Consider the following 6369-nt stretch of genomic DNA (forward strand, 5'->3'; position numbering starts at 1 on the left):
CCAAAACTTATTAGTTTCGTAGGCTATAACAATGCTTTCGAGTGCCGGTACATGTACAAAATCTAAATAAATTACTTTCAATATTGCACCAAAGAGATATTCTTTAATCCCCTATGAAGTATAAAGGTTATACTGGATTCAGCAATTAATAATAACCTGGAATTTATCAACCTATTTGTCTTAAATGGATCAGCTTTCCATTAAATGACAACCTATTTCCACTTTGGTTGAATGTCTTTGGATGTCATTGAATGTCTTTTGGAGGAAAGGGAGAGACAGGAGGAGTGGGGCGAGGCTTTAATATGAGAAATCTCACTGAATGGGAAAAATTGTCAGTGAGAAAGTATTAACTAATGTTTTACATACCTTTACCAGATGTAACCACTGTGAGAAGATACTGCAGAAGGTTTGATTGTGTTGTATGTGGAGAGACATCATCATGACTATAACCATTCCCTGTGCCAGTTACTTTCCCCCCCATTATCACCTAGAATAGAACAACAGAATTGATTGGATTAGTGTTGTGCTTCTTCATGTCACTCTCTAACCCAACCTCAAAACTGAAGAAACAGGAAGAGTTATATTTCACTGAGGAAGCACTGGTGTCAACAGGATGCCAAAATAATCTTGTTAAAAAGCTGACACCAAAAGAAGTGATCTTGTGGCAGTCAGCTTGTCATAAAATTCCCTCATGTCCTTTAGGAAAAGAAGGTATGAATTAAGAGGTGCGGGTCTTACCTCACACCTATAAGGCATTGTCTAAACTGACATGTCATCTTTTTTTCTTAAAACCTTGAGTTACCTCAAGAATGTGACTTGAAAGAAGTTCTGGGATTTACATATTATGAACTAAAACCTGCAACCCATTCTAAACGATGAAAGACTTAACAGCAGTCAAGGTTTGTTTAATATATTGTTTCAATTGCACGACACTGTGATATTTTGCTATTAATTCTTTGTCTTATGATCCTGCACCACAGCTACCTGATGAAGGAGCAGTGTTCCAAAAGCCTGTTGGACTAAACCTGGTGGTGTGTGATTTCGTATCTCAAACGTGTCGTGAACTGTATCCTAAAATATTACTTTCTGAAAAAAAAACTCATTTGCATTTGATTGAGAGTCTGCATTCTTCTGAGTGTCAAAATAACTTCTTATCCTGAAAAAAATGCCTTCTATTTCATCTGAATCTCACAGTCTGGTTTCAAGCAGGTAATTTTGATGAAGTTTGCTGGTTATCATAACGTTAGCCCACCTAGAGGTGTTGAATGAAGAACCTGGCGACTTAGCGTTCGAATACTAATTACAGTAGAAACAATTTCATGGAGCAGTACATGTTGGCTCTTTCTATTCACATCCATTTATATGCAGTGCTCAGTCTGGAGCATGGTTCACACTTTCAGGATGGCTCAGAGTGAGAAGAGACACAGAGTCTTGTATGTAGCCAGAATAAGAGGAAGGCCCTTGACTTTCAAGAGGCAAGAAGATCATTTCAGGATTAGTGGTGTTGGAAGAGCACAGCAGTTCAGGCAGCATCCGAGGAGCAGTAAAATCAGCGTTTTGGGCAAAAGCCCTTCATCAGGAATAAATATTTTAAGTAATCAGAGAATTTCCAGAATAGGTATTGCTGAAATGTTTGGTCAGATCTGGACAAAGTGTTCTAGAAAATCTCCAACTGGTTCCAGAGATCTTCATCACTACTTTCTGAAATGGTAAGCATCCCATTAGGTGGCTCTTGAAATCAACATCAACACTGTGTTTGCTCCCAATCAACTGATCAGTGTTAGGAAAGTGTGTTAATTGTGATATTAGTCACTTAAGCCATGCAGCCTCTGTAATGAGTCCTAATAGGCTTTTTATGTAGCAATCAGCTGCTTAATGAGCCTCCGAGTGACAGCTTATAGAGCTGAATTCAACTCCTTTACCAAGGTGGTGTATAACGTTAAACACAAACTGGAGTTTTTTTTCAGCTCAAGACCCAGTCTGGCCAACCTAGAAGTTGTTTAATACTTAGAAATACTGTGAAAGATTGGTCCCTTTCTCTGCTAAACTTATACCTTATCTATTCCTGTTACTCTCTCCTTACTCCTTTCTTAGTTACTCCCTTCCATATGCATGTTTGCTGTAAACGGTGTCATGTTGTACCAGAGCAAATAAACAAATGAGAAGTTCAATACATATGTTATATTTGTTCTTAGAGAGACAAATAAAAATAAGAATAAGTTTATCTTTGGGTAGAAATTTAAAGCAAAACCCCAGCTACATTCTTGGAAAAGATCCAATGATAAAAGGTAAAAAGATATTTTTCTTCTTGCCCTGGCCAGTTTTTTTTTACATCAACTTGTTCAGACATGTTACGTGATACTTCTGGAAAAGGAAGGACTTGAAGCCAGGCCTCCTGACTCAGAGGCAGGGACACTATCTAGGGACAAGTACCCTCCTGGCAAATCGTGACCCTGCATTCGTCGATTAACTGATATTACTAAAATAGTAGTTTGTCTAGTCATTATCACATTGCTGTCTTTGGGATCTCATTGTGCCTAAACTGACTGCAGTCTTATGAAAGTATGATATTGGCTGTAAAATGCTGAGGTCACAGAGGGTGCTATATAAAAGCAAGTCTTTTTTAGAAGAATGAGGGGAGGTCAAATCAAGGTATTCAAGATGATAAGAAGTGTGGACAAAATAAACATGGAGCAGATGCTTCTTCCTGTGGGACATTCTAGGACGAGAGGTCCTAGTCTTCAGATAAGCGGTAGCAAATTTGAAACAGAGTTGAAGAGAACCTACTTCTCCCAAAGGGTGTGAATCTGTAGAATTTGCTTCCCAAAAGTATGATGGATACTGGGACAGTGAGTAAGTTTAAGGAGGTGTTTGACAGATTTTTAATTGGTAATGGGTTGAAGGGTTATGGGGAGAAGGAAGGAAAATGGGGGTGAGAAGCATATCAGCCATGACCGAATGTCAGAGCAGACTCGATGGGCTGAATGGCCTAATTCTGCTCCTATATCTTATGAACTTATGAACTTTATGAGAATGTGAAGATGAATTTGCAAAAGGAAATAATCAGAACAGTTAATTAGACTGAAGTAGAAAGAGCAGCTTGATAATATATATTCCAGACCTTGAAGGAAATTTAAGGAGGAGGTGATGGAGGCAATGATCATAACTTTCCAAAATAATTTGTTACAAAAATTATTCTAAAGAAATGAAGTATGGCAATTGTATCATTGTTTAGAAAACGATAAGTCAGCAAATTCAAGGGCAATCACTTTCACCCCAACTGTGAGTTAACAATTTATAACATAAAGTGAAAATAGTGAACCTATGGAAAGAAAAGGATAGCATAAATTGGCAAAGAATACATTTTGCTTGACTAGTCTAATTTACTTTACCTGTGTGCTACATAAGGATAACACAGTGTATAAAGAAAACACAATGGATGTTGGATATACGGATTCTTAGAGCCTGTTTGATAATTTGCAACATGTCGAGACTGTTGTGGAAATTGATGCAGCTAGTATCAAAAGGAAGGATAATAAACAAAGGGACTACATTAAACAGGTGCTTTGGCTTGTTACAAGGTGGATATTGCTGTGTCTCTGAGATGATCTTACCTCAATAGTTTCCTGCTATTAAAATTAATTGAACCTACAAAAGAAGGAGTAGAAGGTAAGAAAGTTCAGTTCTTCAGGTCGGATCAGGGTTACCGCAGTAAAAGGTGTTGATTAATTGTAAAATGTATATTTGTCCAGCAGTGTACTGGGTAATGTGTACTGTTTGAGCATCTTCTCAAGACAGAAGATGATAGACAATCGAGTCAGCCTCCTACTTATTGACTTTAGCTCTGCCTTCAACACCATAATTCCAAATAAACTCATCTCTAAATTCCGGGACCTAGGTCTCTGCTCCCCATTCTGCACCTGGATCCTTGACATTCTGACCAACAGACTGCAGTCAGTAAGGATGGGTGATGATACCCTCTCCATGATAATCCTCAACACCGGTGCCCCACAAGGCTGCGTAATCAGCCCCCTACAATACTCCTTATACATACACAACTGTATGGGCACATTTTGCACCAAGTTCATTTATAAGTTTGCTGATGATGCCATTGTTCAGGTTGGATCTCAAAGAATGACAAGATGGAGTACAGGAACGAGATAGAGTGCTTAATGCCACTGTGTAAAGACAACAATCTCTCCATCAACCTTGAAGGAGTTGGTCATTGACTTCAGCAAGCGGAGTGGATGGTACGCCCTTGTCTGCATCAGTGGTGCTGAGGTGGAGATGGTTGAGAGCGTTAATTTTCTGGGAGTGATGATCACCAACAATCTGTCCTGGTCCACACAAGTTGACACTCCAGTCAAGAAAGCGCAGCCATGCCTCTACTTCCTCTGGAGGATAAGGAAATTTGGCATACTCATAAAATCGGTTACAAATTTTTATAGATGTATCATAGAAAGCAATCTATCTGGATGCATCACAGTGTGGTATGGCAACTGCTCTTCCCAAGACTGAAAGAAAGTGCAGAGTCATGAACAGAGCCCAGTCCATCACAGAAACCAGCTTCCCATCCACTGACTTCATCTGTACTTCCCACTGCATTATGAAAGCAACCAACACAATCAAAGAGTCCTCCCACCCCAGTTACACTCTCTTCCACCCTTTTCCATTGGGCAGAAGATATAAAAGTTTGTATAGATGTATAAACAGATTTAAGAAAAGCTTCTTTCCTGCTGTTATCAGACTTTCAAATGGACCTCTTCAATGTTAATTCTGATCTCTCTCTCTCGACCTTCATGATAACTGTAACATTGAATCCTGTACTCCATTCTGTGACCCTGATGTACTTGTACAGTATGATCTGCCTGTAAAGTATGTAAGACAACATTTCTCACTCTATGTTAATACATATGACAGTAATAAATCAGATCAAATTGGGGATATGAAGGTAGTGTGGGAAGGTGGCATTGAGGTAGTTGATTAGTTACAACCGAATTGAATGGCAGGACAGGCTCAAAGGACTGAATGGCCTTCTCCTGATCCTATGCTTTGAAGAAAACAGATTTTAAAGGATCCAACATTTAAGAATCTCTCTTTCCAACAACAATACTCTTACTACTGCTGCTGAGTGTTGACTACCTTCTCCACACCCCCTTTCAAGTGACACTTAACTGTGTGAGAGAATGCAGTTAGCAAACCAGTCACATCAAATCCAGCCAAAATATCAACTTGCCTGCTACAGTGGTATCCTATATCACCTGATCTGTAGCCAAATCTTGAAAATCAAAGACCTCTACTCTCAGCTTTCCCCTAAACCCTGCCTTGCAGTCAAAAGCTACATGTCTGGTCATTGTCAGGGAATAGCTTAACAGGCCAACAGGCTGGGGTATAGAGAGTTAGGCAAATGACAACAGCCCCTGGACTGGACAATAAAGGCAGTGTGTTACATGAAGGAAGGACAGAACAACTGACGATCTCATTTTAGCATCAGTAGCACAGGAGACTAAGAGCAATGGCATGTATCTTGGAGTGAGATGGGTGGTCTCAGTAGTAATTAGTTAATAATGCCAACTATTTTGGAGGTCAAACTTTGAGGAATCAGTCATCAAGTCATAGTGGTGTATAGGACAAAATGGCGATTTGGCCTATTGTGTCTATACCAACTCCTTGCTAAAGCAATCAAAAACTAATTCTATTGTTTTTATCTGTCCCCATGGTTCTGTATTTTCCTGTTTCAAACGTTTATCTACACTTCTCTTACAAGATGGAATGGTTTCCTCCGTAACTACTCCCTGTGGCAAACTCTTTCACAATCTAACAACTTAGTACATAAACTACTTTCTCTTTAGCTCTTTCCTCAGTCTTTTAGTGACAATTTTAAATTGATGACCTTTCAGCCCTGATCCTCCAGTGAGAGGCAACAGTTTTTCACTATTTACTCTATCAAAACCTTTTGTAATTTATATTTTAAAAAAAAACACTATTTACTCCTCCCTGGACCTTCTCTGTACCTGTTAGAACTGATGTAGTGTTGTCGCAATCAAAGCAATTTTAAAAAAAAGTTCATGAGTATGAGCATTTCAGGCAAGGTAAGCACTAATTGTCTAACCCTCTTGAGGTGATATTGGTGGCCTGACTCCTTGATCCCACATGCATGGTGTCAAGTACACTCACAATGCCACTGGGAAAGGAATAGCAATATAGTTCCAAGTCAGGATGCTGTGTGGCTCAGAAGAGATGCTGATGGTGTTCCCATCTGCTGTTCTTGTGCTTTTAGGTGAACAAAATAATTAGGCAAGATCCTGAATGATAAAAGATCATTTGTGGGCTAAGGTCTAAGGAATTATTTTTCCCAAATGTGCAATA

The sequence above is a fragment of the Chiloscyllium punctatum genome, chromosome 2 (genome assembly GCF_047496795.1).
Source record: "Chiloscyllium punctatum isolate Juve2018m chromosome 2, sChiPun1.3, whole genome shotgun sequence".
NCBI lineage: Eukaryota > Metazoa > Chordata > Chondrichthyes > Orectolobiformes > Hemiscylliidae > Chiloscyllium > Chiloscyllium punctatum.